Source organism: Pelophylax lessonae (genome assembly GCF_965119305.1).
Source record: "Pelophylax lessonae genome assembly, chromosome: 5".
In the NCBI taxonomy this organism is placed as follows: domain Eukaryota; kingdom Metazoa; phylum Chordata; class Amphibia; order Anura; family Ranidae; genus Pelophylax; species Pelophylax lessonae.
In genome coordinates this window covers 134205048-134219907 of record NC_138772.1, presented here as the reverse complement: position 1 = coordinate 134219907, position 14860 = coordinate 134205048, and positions in this window count along the sequence as shown.

Genomic DNA, 14860 nt, shown 5'->3' with positions numbered 1-14860 from the left:
AAGGGGGCAAATCCTTCCGGTCCAGAAGTGGTTAATAAAACCTTGCTGTACTGCCATATTGCCAGCTTTAGCACAGCTTTCTCCTAAAACATTGATAAATCAAAGACATCAAATTCTTACCACATCACATATTTCTTCCACATCACTTCCTGACCCACCCAGTTTTACTGGTTCTTCTCCCTCCCACTTCTCTCCACTTGACTGTGCATCCCTGATTAAATTGGTCTATAATATGAAATCTTACACCTGTATACTTGATCCTATTCCCACCCATTTATTTAAATCCTGTTTTAGTTCTCTATGCCCCATTATTCTCAATATCATAAATGACTTCCTTAAGGCCCATACACACGATCGGAAAATCATACGAAAAATACTACTTTCGATGCAATCTTACAATAATCTGCTCATTAGTACACAGCTTTCGAGAGCCGATCATGACAGACAGATATTCTCCGATCAGACGTGCGTGAAAGTTTAACTCGTACAATACCAGATTGTACGATTTTTGTTTAACCAGTAGAGTTGTCAATCAAAAATACAATACAAATACACTACAACACATTACATCACTTACGAATTTTGATTCTGTCAAACGAGAATTTTCGTAACTTTAGTAAACTCTTTTTTTTCGCAATGAGATTAGCATGCAAAACAAAACGGACGACCAATCATCTGATAATCTCATTGTGTGTACCAGGCATTAGTATTGGTTTTGTACAAACAATCCTAAAAACTGCTGCCATCACTCTTGTACCAAAAAAAAAAAACAACATGGCTCTGGACAATTTCAACAACTTTTGCCCAATATTTAACTTACCCTTCCTTGCCAAGATCTTTGAGCAGGCTCTGATATTTTAGTTACCTAACCACCTGACTTTAAATAACCTATTTGAACCCCTACAATCTGGTTTTCAGCAACTGAACAGCACAGAAAAGGCCTTGGTCAAATTCACCAACAGCCTTCTGTTAGCTTCTGATTCTAGCTTGCTAACTATTCCTTCTCTTGTGGATCTTAGATCTGCCTTTGATACTGTAGACCACAATCTTTTACTTTCTCGTCTTATAACCATATTTTGAGTCTCAGATTTGGCTCTTAAATGGATGAAGTCATATCTTTCTGATCTCTGTCACTTTGTACCATTCTGTTAGTTGAGTCAATTAGGGTGTTCCTCAGGGCTCAATCTTGGGTTCTTTACTTTTGACTAGGTCTGGTACAAGTGATCATATAACCTCTATCCTGGAGTCTTTGCACTGGCTACCAATCAGGTTTCGCATAGACTTTAAAATCCTCTTGTTCACCTTTAAAGCTCTTCATTGCTTGGCACCCCATTATCTCTCTGAAATCTTTTCATCTTCCTACCCAACTCATAACCTCCCCTTTTCAATTTCTGGTCTTGTGTGTGTCCCCTCTTTTCACTTACACTCGATGGGAGACAGAACTTTCTCCTGATATGCTCCAAAACTCAGGAATTCCCTCCCAAAGAACATCAGAGAGTCATCTTCTCTAAACTCATTCAAATAAAATCTTAAAACGTTTTACTTTAGACAAGCTTTCACATAATTGTCCCTTTTTTCCTTTATGCTATCCTGTATTATTCCTTGAGTTTTCCTTGTAATGAGCTTTGAAAAGCTACCTTTAAAGGCGCTACATTAAAAAAATGTAGGCTTGGACTGGACCAACCCCCACCCTCACAGGCATACCATACTTGCTGCAAACCTGGGGTAATCAGATACCTTTTTTACACAGCTTCACATTTTACTCATCACTCCGCCTTATGCTTTTTTGCAAGCACATCTTGGTCACACTGGTGCCTTCCAGCGCACCGCATCTCTTTTCACAGCCCCTCACCCTTTCTTTGGCACCCCTCTTTCTGCCAGGGTATATCTCTTCTCACAATTGGATCACTTATCACCCTATTACTTTGTCACTTTGGTTTTATTTTGGTACACCTCCTTTTCACTCTCCTTTTCTCACAGGTACCCTCTCTTCCTATTAGAGGTGTCTCTCTCTCCCCCTTCTTGGTCTTCTCCCCTTTCACTTACAACTTGGTTTCGTTATGGGCTTCACCAGCAAGCCCTGGTTATTTCCAATTTTTATCTCCTTGGTGGCTTTCTTTTTGGCACTATTTTTGGGTCTATTCATTTGAGTATATGTATCTAATACTGTTTACAATTTTGTTCCTGAGATGGCTTTCTCAGTATATCCTATTTTTATAGTATATATATATTTATTGAATGTTTTTTATACATACCTACAGACCCTGTCTTTTGGCTTACAATGTGCCTTTACCATCATATTCTCAAGCAACACACCTGGAGTCCTTTGAGCTGTTTTGGCTATGGTCCTCTCCTTCCCCCCCTGTTGTCCCCCTGCTGGACATATTCCGCGCCTCAGCCCGGGTCAGGCTTTCTCCGGGTCCCCTGTGGTCCCTCATTCCTAGACTGGATAGCTCATAAATTCTGATACTGCTTAAGGTAGTGTCCTTTTCTTATATACCTTCCAAATTATTTCATTATTCAAATCAAGATATTAATACAATCCATATTCTCACTTTATAGACATATATCTAAGTTCCTGATGAATGGATGGAGGTCCATGAAACGCGTCGAGCCTACGATCACTCAGATATTTTAACGTATTATGACATATTTTAGATTGTGAGCACACAGAGATTACGAGGTTTTATTGTACTTATTTACTTCAGAGAGATCCGTTGTGATCCGAGAAATATTGTATTACATTGTATCTGCATTTGTCTGTACTAATATTGTACCATGCTATGTACTATATCTCTGTGTGTGTCTATGCAATAATATCTTCATATGTTTTAGTATTTTTGCAATAAACTTCCTTGTCTAGTCAACCTCATTTAAAGTCCCACATTCTTGCTTTTATTTTATAGTTAAAAAAATGTATTATTATTATTATTAATACATTTATTTAAGCCACACTAGGCAACTACAAAACTGTAACATCCCACTAAAAAGATCCTAATGAGGGATCCAAAGACTTGGATTCTACACTCTTGCAACAAAGTCTTGGTCTAAACCTATATCTTGGCTAGAAATGTATCCATTAAGTTGAGTTGTTTACACCTATCAAGAACATCTTTTTCATTCCAAGCTGGAAACAGTCTCCTAAACTTGTCCTATAGTTCTTAACTCAACCAGCTAGAGTGACTATACTCATTCCACCCATAAAGGACCTTGCAAGTTTCCCACCTTTGGAGACGTTGCCTGAAATATACTTTGACTGTCCCAAAATGTCAAGTTCAGGACATCAGAGACTCATCTGGGACTTCTTCCTTCTCTTTTGAACTTAAAAATATATGTAATGAGCATTTACTTAACTGTACAACTTGGACCTGTTTTGTTTATCCTTCAGATTACAATTTGAGTCAACTGAGGTGTGAAATACTGTGGTTTTCGGTTCTCCGAGAGATTTTTTCTACATTTTATCCTTTTCTTATGGACTTATGCTTATATTTGCATGTTTTCTCTTTATGTTTTTCAGATCCAGAGGACAAATCATCCATTGTGAACTTATTTGTATGCTATTGTTATATAATGAAATCTATAAAGTTCAGGAAGGGAGTGTCCTTTCCCATATATTATATGTATTACTAATGTTACAATGTGTTGAATTGTTTTTAATGCAGTGGTGTCTACTGACACCTAGTGATAATGTGGTGCCAGAGCAATTTGTTTATTTATATCTTTGGTATGTTTCTTTGTTTCCTCTTTTGTTTTTGCTGGTTAGTATAAGTTTTAGGCCTCATGCACACTGGACGTTTTTGTAGCTGCTGTTAGCAGCGTCAGACGTTTTTTTTTTGTAGCTGCAGAACGCCCATCCATGTTATTCTATGGACTCATGCACACATAGAGCTTTTAGGAGCTCCAAATGCATAGGCGTTTTACAGCTCCAAAAAAACCCCAGGAACTGTGCGTTCTGGAGCTCCAGCGTCAAGCTGAAAAAACGCCTGACGCTACTAAATGCGCCTAAACGCGTCATGACGCGCATCAAGCAGCGTCAAGTGTTTTTTTTTTTAAAAATGTGATTGGTCACTGTAATGACCTGGAAACCAGGAAATACAGAAAAAATGTGATTGGTGACTGTAATCACATGGAAAACAGGAAATACATGCCTATATTACCCAAGAGATCTTTGCCCCTGTTGAGAAGTGTGGAAGAGAAGAAGCTTGGCTACTGATGTTCCTCAGGCAGAGCTGATTTCAGCCATTGAAGCGAATCCAGAACTGTGGGATTTAGCGCATCCGTTATATAATGACCGCCTGCGTAAAACCAAGATCTGGAATGAAATTTCCATGGCGCTCATACCAGACTAGGCCCGGCTGAGCAATTCAGCAAAAAAGGACCGAAGTAAGTTTTTTTTTTTTTTTTTAAATACGTTTGCTGTTTTTTTTTTAGAAAGCATATTAACCCTTTTTTCAATTTTCCGTAGCCAAAACATTACAATGTCGGTGGAAATCCCTACGTGACCGAGTAAGGAGAGATCTTACTGAACTTGAAAAATCGCAGCGGAGTAGAGCAGCAGCTCCAGCGAGAAAACAACATTTGTTCCACAATCACCTAGCGTTCCTGCGCCGATCAATGATACAAAACGCAAGAGAGTAAGTTTTTTTTTTTTTTATGTCACATATACCCTTTTGTGCATTGCTCTAAAGTAACAAAAAATAAAAAATGTACATTCTTAACCGTTTTAATTCTCTGTAGCACAACATCAAACATTTTAGACAGCAGGGAGCATATCGAGGAGGAGGTGGATGCTCCAGATGCTGCTTGCGTTGAAACCGGGAATGTCACATTGTAGTTTTCTTAATTTTTAAACTGTATAATTATTATTGTATTTTTAGTATTTGTTCCATCATATTTAGCATTTACTGTATGACATAGTTTTTAACCACGAAAGAACAGGACAGAATGGACCTACACTGCTAATTGAGTACACCTACATTCTGATTAGCTATATACAGAAAAATAAATTGCCCAATGGGACTTTAAATGAGGAGGACTCAATAGTCATTGTTGCTCAATGCGTCTGATTTGTTCATTAAACCGTTTTACAAAATATAGCAGCATAAATAAATTCATATCTGAGTATATACATCAATACATAGACATGATGATGCAAATTATCAATAAAACATGACCTGGTAGTATCAGTATGCACATAAATACATCTTATGCATTGGACTCGATGCGTTTCATGGGTCGCATTGCCCACTCATCAGGAGTATATGTATAAGAGCATGTCTGAAAAAAATGTAATAAATGTTGTTAGTCAATATGCAGAATGGATGGCTAGTGGAGTATGGAGACTCAAACGTGGAACCTAAGTGGGGAGGTGGGGTAGTTTTAACCACATCCCGTCTGGCCTATAACAAAATGACAGAGGGTCGATGGCTCTCCTATTCTGACTGGACATCATATGACCTCCAGCAGAACAAGCTGCTCGTGCGTGCCCCCAGGGTCACGCAGCATGGCAATCGGTAGTGCGGTGTGATGCTCCGACACATCGCATCACCGATCACAGGAAAGAGCCTATGATGTAGGCTCTTTACCATGTGATCAGCTGTGTCCAATCACAGCTGATCACAGCGTTACCAGGAATCGCTGGCTATCGGCATTCCTTTATTTACAATGTGTGAGTAAAGGAGAGCCGATGAGTGGGTCTGCACTGATAATCAGTGTAGTGATTGCCTTACCGGCAATAGAGGCAGCAGCAGCCGACAGCCACTGGAATCATCGGCTGCGGTGCCAACATCGCTGGACTCTTCTTTAAGATACTTACATATAACAGCCTCCACCGTAGCCAAAGCTTCAAATTTCAGGATTATTTATTATTTCTCCCTTAGTCCACAGTAGCATAAAACAAGACTCTTTTTCTCAGGCCTTGGCCGAAGGGATAGATCTACGCTTACCTTAGACACAATCATTCTATACATTTTTTTTTTATATCATACAATATTCAACTATCATTGGTCAAAAGTTACATAAACATTGTTTGCTGTTTAAATAAATAAGCAAATAATCATCCAGCCATGAAAAGAATTTCTAAATAAACACAAACGTGTCTCCAGCACTGACATTTAATTAAGTGTGTACATCTGGTACACATTCAGAAAGTTATTAGATGAAGTATGTTTGACACTGAAAGAGAGGTACAATTACCTGTGATTACACATCACAAACATTTACCTAATTACGTTGTTAATAGAAATGATTGTATTAAGTGTGTAAAGATATGCACAGGCCTTTACGCCTGCGATCTCCTCCCAGGGTGCCATGGCCATTTCCAGGAATGCTTGGCTACATCATACCTAAGATGTTTCCTGCTTAGAATTTTCCTATGTCATTTTTTTTTTTTTTCTGCCTAAAGGAAAATACTGTCTGTTCTTGCAATACCTCCAGCAAATTGCAACATTCAGGTAAGAAAATTAGCACATTTACTTTGACAAAAATAAAAAAAAGGTAGCAAGGAAGCAAAATTGTAAAGCTAAACTCCAGTCAGATAAAAATAAAAATAAAAAACCATGTCAATAATAGGTATATTTTTAAAATCAGCAAATGTAAGAACCTAAGTTTAACTTGGTACAAGCCTTGTGGAATCCTATATACAGAATAATCCAGACTGGGAGGGGGGAAGCATTGAGGGCCAATATGGCGTGCTGCATGCAAACAGACTGACAAGGATCATGCTCACTGTTTGGAGGCAGGGGCAAGACCTGGCTGTACTATTTAAAGCGGTATTAAAACCAAACATCAAAATGTAACATATTGCAGCTTACCAATCTTTAAATGTGGTGGCTGCATTCGTTTTCTTTTTTGGGCTTTTTTTCCTCTGTTTTCACCTAATGATCTGCCCAGTAATGTCTCCACTATGGATGAAGGAGCACAGGTGGTCCATTTTAAATCAAATGTGACAAAGTGCTCTGTGCTAGTATACTTCCATACAAAAGTGCTCCATTGCTCAAAAGTGCTCCTTAGAAGAATAGAAGAAAGGGGGGGGGGGGGGCTCCTACCAAATAGAAATGATCTCGAATTACAGAGGTCAAAAGCGTTTAATTTCCGCACTCAAGGTTGGCACTCTCACTGTCAGATCCTCGGGTCAGTGGCGTATCATCCATGTGTGCAGGGTGTTCACTGCACACGGGCCCCAAGGGGGGGGGGCTTACTGTGACCTACACTGTGCACATGGATGGTCCCCTGGTTTACAGCCAGGGATCAGTGCAGCAGAAGGGACAGCTGTGAGCACCGATTTCCCTGTAAAGCTTTTCGGCTGACAGCCGCTTCTCCTCTTCCTCCCATTGCTGTCAGCTGAAAAGCTATACAGGGAGATCGGTGCTCACAGCTGTCCCTCCCACCACACCGATCCCTGTGTCCTCCTCCTCCGGCCCCCCTCCCTGTCCTCCTCCTCTACCCCCCTCCGTGCTCCACCACCCCCTGCCCTCCTTCTCTGCCCCCCACCCTCCTGTGTGCTCCCCCGACCCCTGTGTGTCTCTGCCCCCTCTTCCCCAGCAGGCAGCTTCCCTCCTCTCCTCTCCCGCTGGCTGCTAGTGGGGATGTATCAGGATAGAGAGCAGAGGAAGGGGCCGGGAAACATATAATTTAACGGCCCCTTCCTTTTCAGAATTGGACACAGTGAGCGATCGCTACCAATCGCTCCTGTGACTTTTGATAACTGAGCAAAGTAAACTGTGTTTACTATGCTTCAGTTTATGAATGAACAGGAACCTCCATCTCTTGTCCATTAATTTTCAATGCTGAGGCTTCTTAGAAAGAGACTGGGAAATCTGTGTCCTCAGTCCTTTTCTCTGTCTCAAAGGGGAGATGTCAGGGGTCTGTTTAGACCCCCAATATCTCACCAAAGCCCACCAACAGGGCTGATAAAAAAAACAAGTGCAATAAAAATGAAAACATTTAATTGTAAAAAAAATTATAAAAAATGTAATTGTAAAAAAAATATAAAATAAAAAAACTTCTGACACCACTCCCACCTGCTGTACTGACACTGGCAGTACAAACCCCCTCCCCCCAAAAAGCATTGTAAAAAAAATAAAAACAAGTTAAATTGTAAAAAACATAAAAATAAAAAACTACTGACACCATCCACTGCCCTACTGACACTGTCCATGTTATATTACCTTTCGCGAAATAGTTTGTTCCCTATTCTAGGGTTGCCAGTATGGTATTTGTACATTGATATCATATCCCCTCTCAAGAGTCTCTTCTACAGAGAGAGAATAGGTTCAGTGCTTGTAGTCTTTCCTCATAGCTGAGATCCTCCAGTCCCTTTATTAGCTTTGTTGCCCTTCTCTGGACTCTTTCCAGTTCCAGCACATCCTTTGTGAGAACCGGTGCCCAGAACTAGATAGAGATGTGACCGGACCAGAGTCTTGTCCGAGAATTTTCATTTTAGCTCTGGAGTGAACCCCCTTTTTAATGCATGCCAGTATTCTGTTGGCTTTGCTTGCAGCAGCTTGACATTGCATGCTATTGCTAAGCTTGCCGCTACACATGCTTGACACCATCTGAACCAAATACGTTTATCTTGGTCTCATCAGACACCAGGACATGGTTTCAGTAATCCATGTCCTTAGTCTGCTTGTCTTCAGCAAACTGTTTTCGGGCTTTCTTGTGCATCATCTTTAGAAAAGGCTTCCTTCTGGGATGACAGCCATGCAGACCAATTTGATTGATATGCCGCAGTGTGCGGCCTATGGTCTGAGCACTGACAGCCAGGCTGACCTACCCACTCCTTCAACCTCTGCCCTCTGCAGCGATGCTGGTAGCACTCATACGTCTATTTCCCAAAGACAACCTCTGGATATGACGCTGAGCACATGCAGTCAACTTCTTTGGTCAATAATGGCGAGGCCTGTTCTGAGTGGAACCTGTCCTGTTAACCACTTAAGCCCTAGAAGATTTTACCCCCTTCCTGACCAGGGCCTATTTTGCGATTCGGCACTGCGTGACTTTAACGGACAATTCCGCGGTCGTGCGACGCTGTACCTAAACGAATTAGACATCCTTTTTTCCCACAAACAGAGCTTTCTTTTGGTGGTATTTGATCACTTGTGTGATTTTTTGATCATGCGCTATAAACAAAAAAAGAGCGTCAATTTTGCAAAAGTAACAATATTTTTCACATTTTTTTATATGAAATTCCCCCCAAAAATTGTAAAAATCTAAATTTTTTAACATTTTCAGACAATTTGTTTTATGCTACACATGTTTGGTAAAAAAAAAACGCAAAAAGCGTATTTTGATTGGTTTGCGCAAAAGTTATTGCGTTTACTAACAAAGGGAAAGATTTTTGTAATTTTTGTTGTTTTTTTTTTAATGCGTAATGGCAGCGATCTGCGATTTTTTTTGCGGTATTGCAACATTGCGGCGGGCAGAACGGACCATTGACTGACATTTTTGACACTTTTGGGGTTACCAGTGACATTACTACAGTAATCAGTGCTATACATATGCACTGTTACTGTAAAATTACACTGGCAGTGAAGGGGTTAACTTTTTTTTGAGAGGGAGGGGTTATTTGTGTCCCTAGGGGCATGATTCTAACTGTGATTGGCTGTGGCTTGAGGTGTAGGAACAGTAGTAGAATAGTAGAACCGTATGATCACTATTCATACACAGGGGAGAATGACAGGCGGCTTGTTTACATTAGCCGCCTGCCTTTCTCCTGCTCTAAGGGACGACCGCGAGTGACCTGATGTCCGCCGGGCACACGCGCGGGGGCGCGCCTCCGGCGATGCGCGCTCGCTCCCTAGACCCTCACAGGCTAGCGACGTAGCCCTACGTCGCTTTGTATGTGAGGGGCTGACCGCCGCAGTAAATAGTTGTGCGGCAGTCGGCAAGCGGTTAAACCGCTGTATGGTCTTGGTCACCGTGCTGCAGCTCAGTTTCATGGTCTTTGCAGTCTACTTATAGACCTTGTAACAGTAACGAATCACATGACACTGGGAGGGAAAATGGCTAATTGGGCCCAATTAATGGCTGTGTGTTGAGTTATTTTAGGGGACAGCAAATGTACATTGTTATACAAGCGGTGCGCTCACTACTTTACATTGTAGCAAAGTGTCATTTCTTCAGTGTTGTCACATGAAAAGATATAATAAAATATTTACAAAAATGTGAGGGGTGTACTCACTTTTGTGAGATACTGTATGTTCTAGTAGATTTAAATATACTAACAGATTGAAGACATACTCCAACTAACACTTTACAAGTAGCTACAGCAGTTATTTTTCCATTTGGTATTAAGGTGTTTCATTAATATATAAAAGTTGATCATTGTAAGCACCCCTGCTAGTGTTAAATGGTTTGTCTCATCTCTGTAACAGATGCATTGTACTGGAAAGCTTGTTCTTTTGAAAAAAAAACAGACTTAATGGCTGGATCACCAGATGAAAATAGAAGAAACAAAGCCTACAAAAGAAAATAAAGTCATCACATCTAGGAAATGGTAAGCTGCAATATAATACATTTTGCTTTGGGGTTTAAAAACAAATAACTGTAGTAGGCTGGCTGTGCTATCTGGTAAAACTGTGAAAACATTAGAAATAAATCAAGCCGCTGAATTTGTTTAAGCCAACTAATTTAAAAATGTTATATGTGATTGAAATTGCAATCAGTTGTTGTGAACAAAGCTTAAATTAGTTGCAATGCTTGTAAACACAGTTGCAAATACTTAGTATTCAAACATGCTTGGGACATTGTCAAGGGGAAGATAAGAGACACCATACAACTATCAAAGCAACCTGTGCATACAATACTGTACATGTACATACTTTTCAGTAAGCCAACATTTCTGTATTAAAACTCTTTTTTTTTTTTATTGGTCTTATGTAATATTCTAATTTTCTGAGATACTGAATTTTGGGTTTTCACTAGCTGTAAGCTATAATCATCAAAATTAAAAGAAAGACATTCTTGAAATATATTACTCTGTGTATAACGCATTTATATAAAATATCAGAGTTTCACTTTTTGAATTGAATCAATGAAATAAATTAACTCTTTAATAATATTCTAATTTTTTTGAGATGCACCTGTACATAACATTTTCGTTGTTGAGTGTAGAAAAGTTTTAGTCATAATAGTCACTATTTGACCACACATTTGATGGCACAGTTTCATAAACAGTATGTTGTAAATTATTCATGTAAAAAGTAAGTGATTCTTTGAAATGTAAAGTCTTTACACCCTAGATTCTTGCACAAGGGTAGGCAACCTATTTCCAAAATAGTCACTTTACCAAAAAAAAAAAAAAAATCTTGCCATAGGAATATATGAGCTTTTACCCTAATATATATGTGTTATTTACCTGTAGAAGCTTCCCTTTTGAAAACATCCAAAATGTCTATCTATGGAAGAACAGCAGCATTGTCACCCTACAGAGCCCACAGAGATATATGTAAACCATGTAACAGGTGTAACAATGTAACAGCACAGGAAATTATCTGTTAGAATCAATGGGAATTTTTATTATTGGTGTATTTACCAGACCAAAATAGAACAAATTAGACAAATATATTATTAGGATTTACATACCCTTCAAATAAGTCATCATAGTAAAATTGTTTAAGGAGATGCATTACTGAAATCTAGACCTGTTTGCAGTAAATCTGTCATTGTAAACACATTAAAGCAAAACTGTGCAAAAAATCTGTCAACCAATTTTTATGAATGAGAACAATTACTTAAAGAGTAACTGCACATTTATTGAGATAAAAAGCGATCACCTTTTGGTAATCTATGTACATTGCCAGGAATTGAACACATTTTGTGGCCTTTGGAGTCCTACCTGTTTCTATTCTTGAGAACAAACTGTCAGTTCCACTATGTCCCTGGAAGGCTGATTCCTGAATCTGAATTTCTTGTGTTCAATATAATCAGATGATGCACTTGGAGTGTTCTAATAGGAAAGTTGCAGTGTCTGCATCCCTTTAGAAGTAATTAACCCTTCTCGTGTATCTCATAAGAAATATAGTTCCTATTGCAGAAAATGCCTAATATTTTACCTGTATCTTAATGCATACTTCGGTAAAATATCAGTGGGCCAATCAAAAAAGCAGGAAATTATATTTTTGGGAAAGTACAGAAGGCCTTCAAGTTGCCATACTACATTGAATTTTACAGATAATGACAGCACTGCAGATTGAAAAGTAAAGGTCATTTTTAATAACATTGAGGGTCCATGCTTACTGGGCTTAACCCTTCTCTTATGTTAGGGTCAGAACCAACCCGTTTTCAGGTTTTGAATGTCTATAAGTATCACATAAATTTGTTTATTGCATCAAGATTTTTTTACTTTGTCAGGAACCTCTATTTAAACAATGTAATAGAAAAATAATCCTTTTCACTAAATTATAAAATACTGTGGTGAAAATTAAGACGTTTATGGTGTTAGGGTCAATTCTGACCCAGTTATAATATAGGATTTTAGGACACTAATAAGTGCCAAATCTGAAATCATAAACACTCTCTCTGCTTAGTAACAGTGACAGCCAATCACCTCTCAACCCTTTGAGCTGTAGTTAGGGAGGGGCCTATCTATTTTCCTGCTTGTCTGCTTCTCTAAATAAAGTGAAGAAACATAGGACAAATACATTTCAGAGTTGCTGACTTTATTTTACCATTTTTTAAATTTGAAAATGAGAGGTATGCTATCAAAAGAAAGGTCTAAGGGGTCACACCAAAAATATTAAAACCAATCTTTTCAAGGATAAAGAAGCCTAACAAGGTAACCAAGAGATAAGAAACAAATTTGATGATAAATAATTATTCAGAGGGTATTTTATGGCTGATTTAAAACACGGGTCAAAACCGACCCTAAACATCATGGATAGTAACGAAATTCTAACATAAGAGGAGGGTTAAAAAACGCCGCTTCTACAGGAGTTTTGCTTTTTGCCTGTAGAAGCACCTCAATGTGTCTATGCACATTAAGACATTTAGAGGCATTTTTTAAGCTCAACGTTTAGAGGCAGAAAAAAACCCCTTCTGGATTGCGTTTTTGAGAGGATTTTTCTTGCAGTAAAAAAAACACTCCTAAACCTACCTAAACGCTTGTACGAAAACATTCTATATGAGCATTTTTTTCTGCCAAGGGAACTGGCGTTTTTGTAAGCCCAGTGTGCATGGCCACTATGATACAATATGGCTTGCGTAGCAATTGTATATGCTGTATACTATTTATTTATTTATTTATTATTAAGTTACCTTTTAAAGCAAACCTGTATGTAATTTGAAAGTAATAAGTCACCAGCACGGCTGATAAAGCATCTAGATATGTCTAGACAAATATTTATGTGTGCTTGCCGATCACACCAGAATCCCCAAAACCCAAAGTACTGTATTATCAATCTAGCAGCGTTAGATCCCAAAGTTCTTGATCTAGCGCCCTCCTGTCCCCTGGACCTCACCGATGGTCCATAGCTGTAAAGAGCAGCCTAACTGTCCAAAGTGAGGTCCAGGGGAGGGAAAGTTTAAAACTTACTCCCATATGTGAAGTTTTTTAATAAGAGTATTCATGGTTTCATGGATGCCCTATACCTTTACCTAATGTTCATGCAGGCACCTCTAACTGCTTGCTTAGTTTTTCTAGTAGTTTACCAGCATTAACTGCAAACATTTTAACACCCATAATACACCACATCTCTATATAATAAATAATTGTCAAATACATGATGTATGTGAAAACTCCATGAGCAGCCAGAGTTTATGAAATCAAATATTTAACATAAAAAATGGCAAGTTGATTGTTTTGTATTTATATTTTTTAGGGATATTCATGGTATGCATTCCTTGTAAGTGTGACAGAGAATGTTTCTTTTGTTATCTCACTAATATTTAAATAATTAATAAACATCACCTGAATTTTACCATCTAAATCAGGCATAATAAATGCAAGCCAGAGATCAAATCCGTTGACATTATTATATATTCATGTTGTACAAAAGCTTGCAAAACACTTGAAAAAAAAATAGATCCCCTGATAAATGGAATTTGCTGCTAAACAAAAATAAAATTGCAAAGTTGCAAATAAAAACCACCTTATTGTATATTTAATACTTTGCATTGCAAGTATTTTGTACGCCACTAAATTATCTTGTCTGTACCCTAAGCAGTTCTTTGTAATGACACCACTAATGTGCTCTGCGCCAAACCTTGGGCTGTTTCCAATGACAGCTTCCATTGTAATGAAAATCTTTTCCAGCCTGGCCAGCCTATAGCTTATTCTTTACCCTCTGCCTGCTGTTGCTGTCTGCGCACTTTGACGGTCAGAAGTCAGGTCAAAGGTTCTGCAAGGCTGGCTGAGAAAATGTAGTGAATAAGTGACCCATAGAATGCCCTCCTTCATTGATTACCTATTAAAACAGTAACTGAGTTATTCCTTAGGATTAAAATGTAACCCAGGGCATTGAGACTGGAGGCCACTACAAATTAAGTATTATGACTAAGTTCTGTGTGCTACTTTTATTTTTAGTTTAGGAAGATATTTTATTTTAACAGTTATTACAACAAAAATGTAATTATTAAATTAAGTACAACCTTAATTTAATGTTTCAATAGGGAACATTTGCAATTACATCACAATTGTAGACATCTATCTACAATAGCCTGGGCAGTTAGACCATTAATGTTATAGACATTAGATTTTTAGTTCAGGTCATTCTGCTGAAGCTGGGCAATGATTAGAGAAAACAGTTGCATTGAGTAGCAATAGAAACATTAATTGAACACAGTAGTTGTTATAAAATCCATAATATAGAAACAGTTTATTTTTGGGTTACAGTGTTGAGTAGTTTAAAGTGAATTAGAA